Here is a 16,937-nt window from a genome sequence, read left to right as displayed (position 1 = left end):
AAGAAATGCCAGGTAATTGACAAACATGGCTTGGCTGTTTCCCTTGCAGTTTCCTTGCAAAGAAACAGCATTTTCCACCATCTTTGGAGAGAAGGGAGGAGGAGGAGAGACTCAGAGACATAATGGCACCATAGAATTGGCACCCATAGAATTGGACCCCAAAGGTCCAATATTCTTGAAACGTGGTGGTGGTGGTGGTGTGTCTTTAGAGGATAGTCAGGAGTAGGTGCCCTGCAAATTTGAGGGTTTTTTTTTTTTTTGAAAAATGCCACCCTGAGCTCTCTGGATAGTTTCCCCCATAAGGAATAATGAAGAGTGGCTTGGGGCTCCTTCTTCAGGAGCCCATGGAACTGGACCCCGGGTTCCAGTCTTCCTGAAACTTGGGGAGTCTTTAAAGGACTATCAGGAGTAGGCACCTTGAAAATTTAGAGAAGTTTGCTTGAAAAATGACCCCCAGCTCCCCTGATAGCCCCTGGATAATGGCTGTTGTGGGTTTTCCGGGCTGTATTGCCGTGGTCTTGGCATTGTAGTTCCTGACGTTTCGCCAGCAGCTGTGGCTGGCATCTTCAGAGGTGTAGCACCAAAAGACTTTTTTTGGTGCTACACCTCTGAAGATGCCAGCCACAGCTGCTGGCGAAACGTCAGGAACTACAATGCCAAGACCACGGCAATACAGCCTGGAAAACCCACAACAGCCATCGTTCTCCGGCCGTGAAAGCCTTCGACAATACAGCCCCTGGATAGTTTTCATCATAGGGAATAATGGCTGAATGAATCCGGGATTCTCTGATCTCTCCAAGTGGGTTCAGAGAGTCTTTCCCAAATTTTGTAAATCCTGGATTCTTTTGGGATTGCTGAATCCCAGATGTAGATTTCCTGGATTTTTTTGGGTGCACACCCTGTAGTGGAATTTGCGGAAGACCTTTGTTATTTTGAGGAGTCTAGTGGTGTGCCACAGTCCTGCCATCTTGCCTGAATAGGCCTTATTGCACAGTTCGTGCCAGAGCCTGAATATGCCTTCTTACTATACATGAATATGCCTTGACTATGCTACACTGTTTTTCTGCTGATGTAAGCTTTAACCTTGCTCTGTGTGTTAAGTAGGAGGGTATATACATTAACATTTGACAAAGGGAGTCAGGCAATCATTTCTTGGAAAGTGTCAGGCACCTCCTTTATCAGCCAGGCTTGGACAATCAAGATGTCTGGACATTGAAAACATTGCTTGGCCTTGAACCTCTCTTTTCTGAAAAACAATCAACTTTCCTTTAATCATCTCCCTTTTGAAGGGAATCAAGATGACAAGTGAGACTTGGTAGTTTTAACCTATATAAGTCTTAGTAAGCCCCTTCTTCAGCTGGACTTCAGCACAGACAAGTACCGGTGTCGTGCTGTGCACTCTTGGCCAGAAGAGTCTGCCCATTGTTGTATGGGGTCCCCGAAAGCTGAAGTTGGTGTTGTAATCATCAGGTTGTACCTTTCCTCTGTTATGTTGTGCTTATATGCTGTATGTTTTCCCCAGTTATTGTGTCTTTGCATGTTTGCTCTGTCTTGATTATTGAATTTATACACTTATGCACTTGCTTTGTTTAATAAAATTGCTTTTCTTCAACACCTGCATGTTCATTGCTGTCAAATCCTAAAAGAACTTTTTGCCCCTTGGTAAAACATCTCTACATATTTGCCCCTTGGTAAATCACCTGACATACAGGTGGGTACACGTATATGGAAACCTCACATTGCAGCTAGTTTGGCCATTAGAGCCTATACTGACTGTGACTTTGTATATCATTGTGGAAGAGCAGATTAACCTTGGCTCTTGATTTGTTGTCTCTCCATAAATCATTCCTAACCACATTCTCTTCCACTCAGGGGATGGCAACATCAGAGTCCACTTGATGACGGTATTTTGAACTATTGACCTAAGTATAAACAACAACAACAACATTCAATTTATATACCGCCCTTCAGAACAACTTAATGCCCACTCAGAGCAGTTTACAAAGTATGCCATTATTATCCCCACAACAAAACACCCTGTGAGGTGCGTGGGGCTAAGAGAGCTCCAGAGAACTGTGACTAGCCCAAGGTCACCCAGCTGGCTTCAAGTGGAGGAGTGGGGAATCAAACCCGGCTCTCCAGATTAGAGTCCTGCGCTCTTAACCACTACACCAAACTGGTAAAGGTAGTCCCCTGTGCAAGCATCGAATCATTACTAACCCATGGGAGACATAGCATAACGATGTTTTCTTGGCAGACTTTTTGTTATGGGGTAGTTTGCCATTGCCTTCCCCAGTCATCTGCATTTTACTCCCAGGAAACTGGGTACTCATTTTACTGACCTTGGAAGGACGGAAGGCTGAGTCAACGTTGAGCTGGTTACCTGAATCTGGCTTCCGTCAGGATCGAACTCAGGTTGTGAGCAGAGCTTAGGCTGCAGTACTGCAGCTTACCACTCTGTGCCACAGAGCTGTTCATGACCTAAGTATAAAATAATAAAAAATGATCACTTTTACACACATGGGCTAATGAGACTCTGGGAATGAGAATGCTGTATATGATGATTCTTAAAGAGAACTCTACACATTACAAGCAAACGCATGTAATCAAGTCGCAGCCTTGGAATTTTTTTTTTCCAAAACCCATGCCAGTTTAACATCTTGATAATGAGAATTTCTGTACAGGGTAAAATAAGCCAGAGTTGCCAATACCCTTAAACCTTTCAATTGACTCACTTTATTCATAAATTTGTCAGATGCTAATCTTCAGGGTTTTTCTAAGAAATGAAAAGCAGCTGTGAGTGTAGACAGCTGAGATGGTGCTTAATCCTTTCCCACTGGTTGAATTTTCATTCAAAATCACCCCCCCTCCCCACAGCTGTTTCTGCCTGGCATGGTCTGCTTGTGGGTGATTTTGAGCAGAGATGTGGCTAGCAGGGAAAAAATTGCTGCTTCCCCATTCCTAAGTTTATATAAAGCTGCTCTTGATTTTTTTTAAAAAAAAAACCTCGAGAAATGTTGCATACATCTGCCTGTAGCATCAAGTATGGTGTTCAAAGAACTTTGCCTGACAGTAGCCCACAAAGACTACCAACTCAAGAGACGTGTTTTCTGAATTGATTAACATAGTTTCTCCAAGTAAAAATCAATCTTGGATTGTCAATTCCTCAAGATAATTGGACTGCTTCTTATTTTAGATTGTAAGAGAAACAACTTAGTAATTGGTCTATCCAAGCTTGTCAAAACTTGGTTAGTTCCAAACCAAAATTGTGGAAAAAAATCTTTCCGTTTCAGCCCTAATTGATTTGTTACTAAGGATCTATGGTTGTCTTGAGAATTAGATAAGATTTGATCTGACCAGAACTTTAAAGCATTAATGCAAATTTTCACTTTTATTTAAAGTTTAAAAAAAACCAATTTCATTTTCTTCATTTACTAGACATATTAAATTTATTTATCGCATTTGCCATCTACCTTCCCTATATAGGATTAACCTCATTTCATTATCACAGAAATCCTGAGAGGTAGGGCAGGCAGAGATATGGTCACAGCAAACCAGTGAGATTATTGGGATTTAAACCCAGTTCTATCTGGCCTGAGCTCACTCCTCTAGTAAACAAACCAGTATATTAATGAATGGCATATATGATAATGAGAGGTTTTCTTGCTGTAGAAAAACCTATAGTTTTATTAAAATTGTACTCCAGTTTAAGACTCTCACTTGTCTATTAGAGATTTCAAAGAGAAAGAATGCTGAAAGTGGATAGTAAATCAGATAACGTTGCTCTTGGGGACAGTATAGTAAAGATCCAGATCCTGCCTCTGACGAAGAGAGCTGTGGTTCTCGATAAAGCTGGTTAGTCTTAAAGATGCTACTGGACTATATAGTATAGTAAAAAGAGTATACTAGAGTATAGTATAGTAAAAATATATGAATATCTGTAAACTCTATTAGTAAGACTTAAGAGAGAAAAATCTTACTGGTGATTAGGATGACAATATGCATATCTTTCACTTATGACTGCATCAATTAGAATAACTCTCGCATTTCAGTTTCAAAGAACTAGCATAAAGATTCATCCAAGGTCAAAATCACTGGAGGTCACTTTGCACTTAGTCAGCTATTTGCTTTTAAAATGTAAACCTGTTCAAAGAATGAAACATTTGACTAGAAGCCTGAAGAGTCAAGACTACATTTACAATGCAATCCTAAGGAGAGTTACACTTGTCTAAGCCCATTGATTTCAATGGGCTTAGACTCGAATAACTCTTCTTAGGATTGCACTGATGCTTTATTGGTAGGTTGAGAGGCTATTGACCACTACTGAATTAATGAACCACTCTTTCAACTGAAACATTTGCTTACTTAAATCAATTTATACTTCATTGGTTTCCTTAAACATTAGGAATAAATAGAAAAACTAACAATGTGGAAAACTAATTTCCTTTAGACTCTAGCCAGCACACCACTTGCTAAAAACCAAGTGAGAATGGTAAATCTGACATAGCTCTGGTTTCTTTTTATATGGTGTAATGCCAATGTGGGAAATAGTACAGGCATCAGCTCAAAAACATTTTGGAAACTTATACCCCGGACTTACCTGGGCCCGTGCCAGGAGGAGTGCTTACTGGGATGCCAAGAGCTGGTAGCAGGGAGCAAGGCTTGCCACCACCGTTGCTGCAGCTGGAGGTGGCAGAGGCAGCCAGCAGATGCGGTCCTGGAGGCTACAGCTGCACCACCACCAAACCAAAGCTGCAGCAGGAACTATCGGTGGAAGGTCTGGCTGGAGGGTGAAGCCCCAAGCATCAGCCCCCCCCCACTGCCAACACAGCAGGAGGCCGCCCCTTCCAGCAGTGATGGGCACGGCACAACCATCAGACCATCATCTGCTCTTTACATTTCCATCTGTGTCCCATAGACTTCATAGAGCTCTTTATGAGAATGCAAGCTTGCTATAACTTGAAGTGCACGTTCCTTTTTTATTTTTGCAAGTGATATTTCAATTGCCCACTGAACAAGGACCGTTCTCCTACCAGCCAGAAAGTGGGTGAAACATGCCACTTGTTTCATCTTGCTCTCAGACTTGTTCTTGCAAAATGTCAGAATAGGGAAATTTTAAAAAAACCAATAAAATACAAGGAAACCCCTACAGCTATCAACTAAAATGGACTTGCTCTAATTTGTATGGTAGACTTCAGCTTGTGGGTTATTCTGCCTTTATGTGGACACTACTAAAATGTTAAGAAGAACCCTTTTCAGGCTTCAGATAGTGATTGAAATTATCACCAGTAATACAACAATAGCCCTTAGGTCCCTTTCTTTAAGCAGAACCAAATTCAGCTGATGATTTTCCAAAATAGATTTACCCTGGAGTTTGTGTTGGCCTTGAAGGGGGGGGGGAATGTGTGTCCTTGTTGGTTCTAAATGCTGCAATCACATACCCAATTCCGACTAGGTTATAACTGATTACACTATGCATATACAATGGTTCTGGATCCTTGTTTTTAATGGGTAGCTGCGCTCCAGCCTGAAGTAGCTCATAATTGTTCAAGGTCTCTTTCTATCCTTTTTCCTGGATACTTACTGTTTTTCCTGCCTCTTGTCTGTATTCTATAAACATATAGGACATGATTTTCAAAACCTATTGTCCTTACCCTTTATAGATGATGACTTTTATACTCTCTGTCTCCTGCAAATTGAACAATCTGTTCAAAAGGGGAGAATCTGTTAGAGAAATTCTGGAAATACCCTATTGGCACTGTATGCAATCATTTCGTACTGTAAACAATTTGTTATGTGTTGACTGAAAGGTATAAAACACAGATGCTGATATTTCACTGTGTGCATTCAGTATCTAACTGACTGTATCAAAGGCTTATTGCTAAATAAACCTTTTCTCATTCCATGCTTCTCAAGTTTATGCCTTGAGTTGGATTCTCAAACTAATAGTGAAGTGGGGGAAATCTAAAATTGGCTGAGGATGGTAGTTTAATTTCTCCTTCAGGGTTTCTTATATTTTTGAATCTTAGCAGTGAGAGGTGTTTTACTTAATACTTCAGTTACAGCAACAATGTTTCTTCACAGAGTTTCCTATGACAACTCAGGTTTCCTGGAGTTAGTTTAAAACTGTTTACCCTTTGTAATATATCTGGGGTCCTCCTCAGAATCAACTCCCCTTTAGAAACTGGGCAGGAATTAATCTTCTCCTAGGAAATTATAAACCTTCTTCTTTTGGCTTGAAAGGGAGTCTCTCAACCGACTGCCCAATCACTCTGGCCAAAACACATGCCCAGTTCTATGGTGTTTGTGTCAAGTGGGCTTCAGCTTCTGCTGACACTTATACTAAGAATTCTTAAATAGAATTCTTCTTCAGGACAGCAGTGTTACAGTTAAGGCAAAAGGTTCCTCTTTCCTCACTCCAGAGGGGAACCTGTCTGACCTTCCCTATCAGACTCACTCAAACTTTGTTTGAACAATCCTGTCAGAAATTGCCAGTATGGTGTTGAGAGTCAGTTTGATGTTGAGAGCCAGTTTGGTGTAGTGGTTGAGCCATGATTGGTGGGTTTTTCTGTGTATTGCAGTCTTTTGGAGGTCTTAATCTGGATTTACTGGATCCTACTAGTCTGATCCTATCTAACACTGTAGGGGGGACAGTTAGCAAGGTCCCCATGAAGCTTGATTATTTGGAGTTGTTGGCTCAAGCTAGTTTTTGGGGGGTGGGGAGTAGAACAGCCTTGTGCAGTAGAAAGGAGTCAATAGCAGCAAATAGTGATCTCATCAGGCTGCTGAACAGTAATGCCAGGAAGACCATAGGCCTTTTATAGTACACCCCTGAAATTAAATCTTGGAATTAACAAACTGCATTTAACAAATCCGCAGTGAAGAAGATTGTCAGTTTTTAGTAGTCTTGCTGCTCTGTCTCTAACACCAGTGGCAGGTGAAAACAAGAAGCCTTTTTCTGCATGGCGGTAAAGTAATGGGAAAAATCTCAGCTCTTGAATTTTTGTCATCCCAGCTGCTATTAAAGCCACAGAAGAGCTGGGGAACAGGACAGCAGCCCTTCTGGGTAATGTTCACATACAAGGAATCCTTTAGGACATGCAGTCTTTGAAGCCACTTTCCTCTCCCTATTTTAAAGCTAGCTTTATTTATTAGAATCTAGTGCAGTTGGTGGCTCAGAACAATGGCTTTCTCCTTGTATTGGGCTGCTAAAGTGCATGTAAGCAAACTGCATTTACGTTTCAGAGGCCAAATTTAAGAAAGTTCTATGTAATTGGATGATGTCTCTGTGTCTTTCTCTTAAAACAAAACATTCTCCTATATATAGCGTGTTTCTCTTTCTGTTGTTCTTGTATTCAAAATAAAACTTTTGGAGCTGATCAATTATTTCTTTTAGGCTGAATAATCTCAGATTCTTAAAATCACCTCCACTGAAGTCAACACGAGTTTTCCAAAGCCTGTTCTTTCTGCCCAGTTTTAGGTGGGTAGCACCATAGCAGTGTTGGTCTGTAGTAGCAGAACAAAATTTGAGTCCAGTAGCAGCTGACAAAGTGAGTTTTGACTCAGGAAAATGTTTTCTTGGCTGCTACTGGACTCAGATTTTGTTCTGTATTGCCCAGTTCACTTCAGTGGCATTCTGCATGTAGGGGTCTTTTCTGATTAAAACTGTTAACCCGGTATTCAACAATGGGGAGGTAGCAGGCTTGTGCATTTCACGCTTGCACATGCACCCCCCCCCCACATCTTTCCAGATCAATATTCCTCGCTTTCTTTGGGGCCCATTGTTGTGTGAGATTTCATGTGCTTGACGAGAAACTCATTGGATAAACGGGGTTTGGGGTGATACGTTTTTTGGTTAAGTGCAAATACTCTTTTTTTCGCTCCCCCCTTGAAAAAAACCAGTATGTGTGTACACAGCTGCCCAAAACTCACCTTGTCACACACCTTGCCCAAGCATTTTTCAGGGTCCATAAACATGGAACCCATTGTTGCGTGCTCTCAAACTCAGTGGGTCAATGATTTAGAGGGATGAATGTGTTTTGTGTTATTTTGGTGCCATTGCATGCAAAAACAGTTGCCCTGGAGCCTCATTTCCCCACCCCCTTTTGAAAAGAAGATCATGAATTTGTGCCTAGCCGCCAATGATTCTGAAAAACAGTAAAAAGAGGATATTCCAATACTTTATAAAACAGAGTATCAGTTTTTTCCTGGGTACAAGAACAGTGGTGATCTGAATATGGATACGATGAAATCTACCATCTAATCCTTCAGAGGGTTTAGCATTCAATCAAGCTAGAGTAAACACCCTGACATAATGAAAAGTTATTAAATATCTCATGTAAAATGACAAGGATCAAGGAGGTAAAATACCAAAACATTTGGTTGAGCAAACTCTATGAGCCCATATCAAGCTCAAGAAGATGCTTAACAATAGCTAGGGTCTCTGCCTTTCCCAGCATAAGAATATTTTCAGTTGTAAACCCCAGCTTGTAACCCGGCATCAACAGCCTTCATCCAAGGAGAACAATAAACATCTTGTTAAAGAAAAAACAGCAAACCTTCCATTTCCATGGCAAAGATGGCCTTTATTCTTAACTTAAAGGCACTAAGCCATGCTCTAGCTTCTGGCAACCTTTGGCCTAATTCAGATCTAAGAGATATGTTTGAAACACATTGAGGAATGCCTTTTATCCCCCATATAAACCAGCAAAGAGGATAATCAAAAGATTCTGTAAACACTGAGATCCGAATAGCAACACCATAAAGCTGCCATGGAATTATTTTAGAATTAAAAACCCGGATTGCACCTGGGATATATCTCCCCCCTCGAAGAAAAGAAGCGAGAGATTGCTCCAATCATAGGCTTAATTTTATTCATTGAAAACTTGTGCTGGGGAAGCCAAGACAAGTCTGAAGAGAAAACAATTCTGAGATAAGAAAACCACCTGACTCGATATCAAAATTTGCTACATTTCATTTAGTAAAACCCAAATTGCTATTTTTGGAGTATCATTTCAGATTCATGAGAATGTCTGAATAAACTGCACTGGAGAAATGCCTTGGCTCCTCTGGTGCTAACATCACATAGCGGGCTGTAAAACAAAAGGGATGCCAGTGAATCACTTTGTGTTCCCCACAGAGACCTATTTGTACACACACACACACACACATACATTTTCTGACTGCAAAAAATATGGCTGGTGAAACAATTTGGGCTGCCCATTAGCAGACTCTATTTAAGATGCCATTGGTCGACTTTAAATTTGGTACTTTTAAAATTAAGTATTGGTACCTCACCTGAAATTTCAGGATTATGTTCCAAATTAAAATGGTTTGAAGTAATGCCTAGCCAACCTCCTTCATTCCTGGGATCCAGTCTATTCTATGAACACCTTTCTGAAGGCCAGATGAATCCCTCTTTCACCAATAGCTAGACTCTATCCTAGGGGTGGCCCCATTTAGCACTATAGGGCAGCTCTGGTACAGCATTTAGTATTAGCAGGGCAGCATCCTGTTGGATAAACAGGTGACAGCTGTGACCGGAAGCACCATTTACAGGTTTCAGCTAGTGAGCCAGCTGTGGCCTTTCCTGGATAAAGGAAAGCATGCCCTGGTAATATCTAGATTAGATTACTACAGTTGGATTACTATGGTTGGCTCTAAGTGAGGCTACCCTTGAACAGTGTTTGGAAAATACTATTGGTACATAATGCTGCAGCAAAACTGTTGACTGGAGTGGGTTGTAGAAACCATATAACTCCATCTACATTGCTTCCATTTTCCTTCCAGGCTCAATTTCGAATGTTGATATTGACCTCTAAACCCCTGTATGGCTTGGGATCAACAGACCTCAAGGAGTCAGGACTGCCTACTTGTACATGAATGTATCCATCCATTATGGTAATCTTCAGGGACCTTTTCATGGCAACCACAGAAAGGGCCATCTTGGCTGCAGCACAAAAGTTGTGGAATTTCTTCTCCTTGGAGATTCACCTGTCCCTTTCTATCAAGTGAAGACCTTTTGGTTTTGTTTGGAGTTCTTTTAACCAACTTGTTTATATATAGTTTTAAAAGGTTTTTTTGGGTGGGAAAGCAGCATAAAAATATTTTAAATAAATATAGATTACATGTGCTCAAATGGTGCAAGGACAGCAAGAAGGGACAGCAACACCTGAGAAACCAGTGAACTTTCTGAAAGATCCCCTCAAGAAGCAGACAGGCAATGATTCAGTATATTGTTGAAGGCTTTCACAGATGGAGAACATTAGTTGTTGTAGATTTTCCGGGCTGTATGGCTGTGGCCTTGGCATTGTAGTTCCTGATGTTTCTCCAGCAGCTGTGACTGGCATCTTCAGAGGTGTAGCACTGAAAGACAGAGATCAAGATTTCTGTCTTTTGGTGCTACACCTTTGAAGATACCAGTCACAGCTGCTGGAGAAACATCAGGAACTACAATGCCAAGACCACGGCCATACAGCCTGGAAAATCTACAACAACTAATGGTTCAGTATTTCCACTGAATGTGTATCTGATAGGAATACATAAAAGCATGGGATTACTCATTACATTCTTACATGTAAGGTTGTGATGCAAACAAAACATTTTACCATACAATTAAAGTATTTAAAGGCCTAGGAAAGGCAGATAGAGTTGCTTGGAAAGCCAGATCTGACCTGTCCTGGCTTGGAAGAGGGAGGATTATCCGAACTGGCAGGGCCGGATCTATGGTTGCTGGTGCCCAGGGCAACTGAAGTCTGTCCACTCGCTCACGTGCTCTCCTGGTGTTGCATGATGATGTCACTCCATGATGTCATCACACAGGCAGCGCATGCCGCCCCACGGCAAGCCGGCTGTCCTGGCGCTCCGCGGAGCTGGCGGTGGCAGCGTGAGTGGCTGGGAGGCCGCCTATGCCATTCGCTTGCTCTGCAGGACAAGCGAATGGCGCGGGCGGCCTCCCAGCCACCTGCACTGCCTTTTGCCTGCCCCGCAGGACTAGGGGTGCGTGGCAAGCTGGCCGCCCCTTGTCCTGCGGGGCAGGCGAATGGCGCAGGTGGCCTCCCAGCCACCTGCACTGCCGCTGCCAGCTCCACAGGACAGCAAGTGTACACCCTGTCTTGCCGCCCGTATGCTCCTGGGGCTGGCAGCTGCGCCCAGCGCCCCCTCTTTGGCGGTGCCGGGGGAAGACTACCCCCCCTGCCCCCCCGTGGATCCAGCCCTGCGAACTGGTCCATGTGAGAGGACAAAAGGGCTAATAATTGATTTTGTAAATGTAACATGGGAAGAAGGAGGAGGGGGAAAGAGGAGAAGAGAGCAAGGTATGTCCTCTCCTTGCCACTTCCCTGAAAGATTTCTTCAGTCAACCTTTTCCACTTGATGCCGGAGGGCAGCCTTTCCCCTAAAATATCACTGATGGGCAAAAGTGAAACTGCTATTCTGTTGAAATGTGACAGATTGCCTGAGAACTTCTTGGATAAGTAAAATACCATAGTTATTGCTATTTGGAAATGTGTGCACATGTTTAGACCTAAAGTAGGAAAAAATGGCTCTATTCTCTCAAGGTGGCTGTACAATCATAATCCCAGGCACATAAAATGAAGAGCAGCTGGAAAAATTATGAACATGATCCTTCCTAGGTATCATGATCAGATAAATGTTTCTCTTTATGATTTTGTATAATTAAAAATGCCATTGTAGTTTCTTGGAAGAAAACTTTTCCTGCTGCTGGTTCTTTACTCCATAATTACAAAATCTGAAAGAATTGCACATTGAATTGGCAGGTAGTGAAGAGCTAAACTTGTTTAGAAAGATGGTCTTGAATGAATTAGTTGGAAGAGGTTAAGCTGTACAAAGATATTCTGAAACATACATAAATTTTTATTTTTTGAACAGGCTACCATTGATCATAACAAAATTTCAGTTCAATCCTAAGCAGAGTTACTGCAATCTAACTCCATGGGCTTAGACTGGAGCAACTTTGTTTAGGATTGCACTGTATATCTTACATTTCAGCAAAAGATGCTAACAGTTTTCTCCTTTGAAAAACATACAGGTTTTCCTTCTGTACATTCCTGATACAACTTACCTGCAATTACATTTGCAATAAAGGAAATGGAATGTTGGGATCCCATTCCCCTGATGGGGGCGGACGATCCCCTGCTTTCACCCTCTGCCCCCCCTCCCCCAGCATTCACCTGGCTGCTGGGGGCGGAATGCATGGGAATAAATGCAGCATGACAATGTCACTCCTGGGAATGACATCATTGTGCCACCCCTAGACCACTCTCGTGCTTCACCACGGGCCAATTTGGTCCTCAAATGGACCCATTTAGGCCCATTTGAGGCCAGAATTAGTCTGCTTCAAGCCAATAAACTCCCAACGCAGAATCCTTTATATTTTCTGTTGGAAAAGCAAAATGGTTATATTGTTCCCAGTTCTTACTTCAAAGCAGAACATGGGTGTAGGTAGCTCCTCCAAAAGAAGAAAACTTGCCAAATATAAGAAACATACTTTTGTTAGTAAGAAATCAAGTTATATGCTCGTTGGATAAGGCTGGTGCAAATGCAGCATATGGGAGTCAGCAAACGCTGAAGAGTTTTTCTGAGAGTGGCAATTTTATACTACCAATTCATATCAGCAAGTTAACATTTATTCCTTGCATGTAGAAAGCAAGATGATATCATGCCAATATTTCTAATTTCTAAGAAATAGTCAGACTTGGTGTCTGGAACCTTCAATTCATCTCCTGATGAAAACCTTTTTGGAAACAGAAAATCCAAATTCTATAATTCAGCTTCATTTGGCTTGTTGTCTTAACTTCGGCAGCCACATTTGCACTACATTTTTTGGTGTGTTGTTCATTCAGCCGGTAGAGAGAAAGGAGAGATGTGATGCAGAAGGAGACTGGCCTATGTGTGATAGGAAGAAAACAAAAGCATGGTGAAGGCTATCCTTTCAAGGCTACCTCATGTTAGCAAGAAAAGCACCCAGAATGTACCTGATTTCTGAGCACCGAAGGAGAAACTGTTTACAGGGTTTTCTTGGTAATCATAAAGATTAAGGTTTTCAAAACAACTGAAAGAGATCCTGAACAAACTCCAGAAGCTTTGCTAGAAACTCCAACTTTCCAGGGCCCATTTGGTTATGGCCACAAGTGTTCTACACGTCCTACTCCTGAGGGTCAAGCTCATTAATATGTGAAATGACCCAGAAATGAAGCATTTGGACAATGCAGATAACTGCACATGTACAAATGGCTTTGCTTCTTTGTGCAGTAGAAAAGAGCAAGAGTCCAGTAGCGCCTATAAGACTAATAACATTTGTGGTAGGGTATGAACTTTCTGAAGAAGTGAGCTGTGACTCACAAAAGCTCATATCCTACCACAAATTTTGTTAGTCTTATAGATGCGACTGGGCTCTTACTCTTTTCTACTGGTACAGACAGACTAACACAGCTACCCATCTTGATCTTCTTTGCACAATCATAGCAGATCCCACTGCTATAGAACAACTCACAACTGAAAAAAGAAATCTTGTCCCTTTGGCATTGCAGAATAATTGTGACAAAGCACTGCACACATGCATTGTTCTAAACATTCCTGCCTGTGCATGTCCCATCTTTGGATAGTGACTCAAAAATTGAATAGCTGGTACAATATCTTGATCAGAACAAAGCCAAGTGGTGTGCATGTAGCACAGAAAAAATACAGCCTGGTTGAAAAAAGGTAAACATCCAAGGCTTGGATCTTTCTAAGGGCTGAAAACTCCATCCACAAACAAGCCTGAAGCATTTTAAGTTACATGCTTTTGATAGGACCAGTTAAGAAACTTGAATTCAAGGCCATATGAACATTCTTTTCTGAATTTCATGTCATCAAAATGCTTTTCAGCTGATAAGGTTCCAGTAGTCTTCCATACACTCTATCTTGAGTCCTTTTGGAAGGAAGACAGGAAACAAACATCATAAAATAAAATAAACATCTTTATATGCTGAGTTGGAAACTAATGTATTGGATTAAATACAAGTTGCAAAAGAAAGTTGAAAGAAGAGTCCTGTTAAATAAGTGTACTATCATTATATTCAACATAGAGTTTTGCCCCTTTACTTATTTATTATGAGGCCCATAAACCCCGCAGTAGATCAATAAGTCATTATTTCTGAGCAAACTTAGTCCCTGATAGTCTCTGATATGATACAGTGATATCAGGACTCATCTTCTAGGGAAACTATATAGCATTAACAGTTGCCTTTTTCTCACCTAGCATTTGGAAATAGAAAATGTGCTCAGTGGGCTTAAAACAGTCGAAGGGCAAGGCTATGCTTTATCTAGCTACAAATGGTTGATAGCTAGAAGATACAATTTAAGCACCTGCATTTTTGGAAGGATAACACTATGCAAAACTAAATAACCACATACACTGATGATGGTCCTTGGGCTATTTGACAACTGAAGCTGAGAGCACTCTGAGAAAGCAATTCTAAGCTTATACATAATTCATCTGCAATAAATCTTCAGCAAAGTATAATTTTCAGGGTGCACAAGTGTGTGTAACAACAATCATTGCTTGTTCAGTATCTTGATCATCACCATTTTAAAGAGGACAGGGCTATAAGCTGCTGTAGTGGTTAAGTGGTTGGCTGTGAACCATCACTTTGCTGGTTTGAATCTCACTAGTACTACTACCATGAGCTCAGTAGATGGCCTTGGGAAAGCCACTCCTCTCAGCCCCGGTCCCCAGCTGTATTGTGGGGATAATGATAACACTGACTTTGTTCACTGCTCTGAGTTGGGCACTAATCTGCCTAGAAGAGTGGTATATAAGCACAGTTATTATTATTAAAGTCACACTGTACTTTCGATGTTCCCTCACCATCTCTCATCTTTTTGAGCCCACGATCAGAAACCCAGTAGAATGTGACAAAAAAATTCCAGCCAAGTGCAAGTGTCTCTTACCAACAACCTTCACTTCTATACAGTGCTCTGGTCTCTATTAGATGGTGCTCTGTGACTTCAAGGAGCTCTAATTGTAAAGATGGTTGATAAGCTGGTTATAAGATGCCCCTAAGGTTCCCAGTCCCCTGGTGGGATTGATGGATCCCCTGCTTGCAACCTCTCCCCCCCCATTGCCTCTTACCTGGTAGGCAGTGGGGGGGGGGAGGAATGGGGAATGGGCCCAGGAGCTCTAGTGTGCACTTCCATGCACTCCCAAGCCTTTGTTGTCATGCCAGGAATGACGCAATTCCCAGCATGATAACAAAGGCTCCAGAGCACGGGCACACTTTGCACGCTTGCACAGTGAGTACCCCCCAAGAGGCCCCCTCAAGGCATGCCCCCATCCTCCAGTTTGGACCCCAGGGGACCTGGCGACCCTATAGCTAGAACTATAGAAGAACAGTTGAGGAGATGACCAAGAAAGTCATAGAAGATAATTAACAAACTTGCTCAAATCTTGCCAACTGGAGGACATGGCTTCCCTTATTGAGTCCAGCCATCTCATTTTGGATCTTCCTCTTTTCCTACTGCCTTCCGCTTTCCCTAGCATTATTGTCTTTTCCAATGGGTCTTGTCTTCTCATGATGTGACTAAAGTACAATAGCCTCAGCTGCAACATTTTAGCTTCTAGGGAGAATTCAGGCTTGATTTGATCTAGAACTCACTTATTTGTCTTTTTGGCCATCCATGGAGTATCTTTACTTATTTGACCAAAGACTTCACCAGATTGTGCCAAAGAGTTTATGACGTTTTCTGCTTTTGAGCAATCACAGGATGTACAGCTTAACTGGCTAAATTAGCTAACTGGTAAGCAGGAGATTCTGGGTTTGACTCCCAATGGTGGCTTATGTTTGCCTCTTAGAAAGAAATACTGGGTGTTTCCGCACTTGGTTTTTACAGCACGTTCATTACCTGTTTTGCTTCCCATGTTTGTCTGCCTTTTACACTTTCAAGCTAGTCATGTGATGCGGCTCTGGTCTCCTTTTCCTGCCAACCACAGCTGTTTTTTCTGCACAAATGCTGGAGCTAATGACATGACTTGGATTTGAATCGGAATTGCTGTGGCTTCAACACCAAGCACTCACCACTATACGTTCATTGCCAGGAGCAGAAGATGGCTCTCTCTACATACTCAGCTCTGTGGAAGGAGGGGTGCAATGCAAGTACTGCCGAGCTTGAGATACACACTTGCTTTGGACACTGCTCAGCAGGCAGGGGCCGGGGACCAAAAAGCATGATAAAATTTCTAAAGGAACACCTTTCCAATCAATCCCCAAGGAATTTGAATGGACCATCTTCAGTTACAGAAGGAAAGCCACTGCTCAGCAAGCCAGATGCTATTGCAAAAAAAGTAATCAGGTGTGCTCCTTCTTTGTCCCCTTTGGCTGGCAAATTAACCCTTATGTAAAGAACAGGGAAAGACAGGGAAATTTGCTGTGACTCAGCTAGGTTGGCCAAATCATCAGCCTTTTAAGTGGGAGACTATGGATTTAATTCCCAGTGGAATCTTCCACTTCTTCCTTTCCCTGCCAACCTCAGCAACAGTTTTCTAGTCCAAGCGAAAGGCCCAGCTGATATGCATGTGTGGAAAAATAAAATAAAATAAACCCAGAGCTAAGAGTCTTGCCGTGACTCGGATTCGAACCGAGGTTGCTGCGGCCACAACGCAGAGTACTCACCACTATACAATCACGGCCAGGTGCAGATGTCTGTGTTGAAATACCTTCAGTTATCTGGCCAAGGACTTTGTCTGGCTGCCTCTGAGGGACAGAATGATGCCAAGGAGTTTGTGAAAACAGGCTCTGCTGCATGCCAACTACAGACACCATAGTTTAACTGGCAAAAGTACCTGACTAGTAAGCAGGAGATGCTGGGTTTGACTTCCAGGGGTGCTTTTGCTTCCCCCCATAGTCAGAAACATTCGTCTTTCCCTGCTACTCATAGCC

General features: G+C 42.2%; 1 non-coding gene across 1 annotated transcript; it reads right to left on the bottom strand.

Moving 5' to 3' along the window:
* Positions 1–16,615: 16,615 nt before the first annotated feature.
* TRNAH-GUG (transfer RNA histidin (anticodon GUG)) lies at positions 16,616–16,687 on the bottom strand. Its single transcript has one exon. It is a non-coding gene; the product is annotated as a tRNA-His (tRNA).
* Positions 16,688–16,937: the final 250 nt, after the last annotated feature.

This window comes from Eublepharis macularius, chromosome 6, assembly GCF_028583425.1.
Source record: "Eublepharis macularius isolate TG4126 chromosome 6, MPM_Emac_v1.0, whole genome shotgun sequence".
NCBI lineage: Eukaryota > Metazoa > Chordata > Lepidosauria > Squamata > Eublepharidae > Eublepharis > Eublepharis macularius.
Note: the sequence above shows the minus strand (reverse complement) of the source record. Positions and strands in the feature narration are given on the sequence as shown.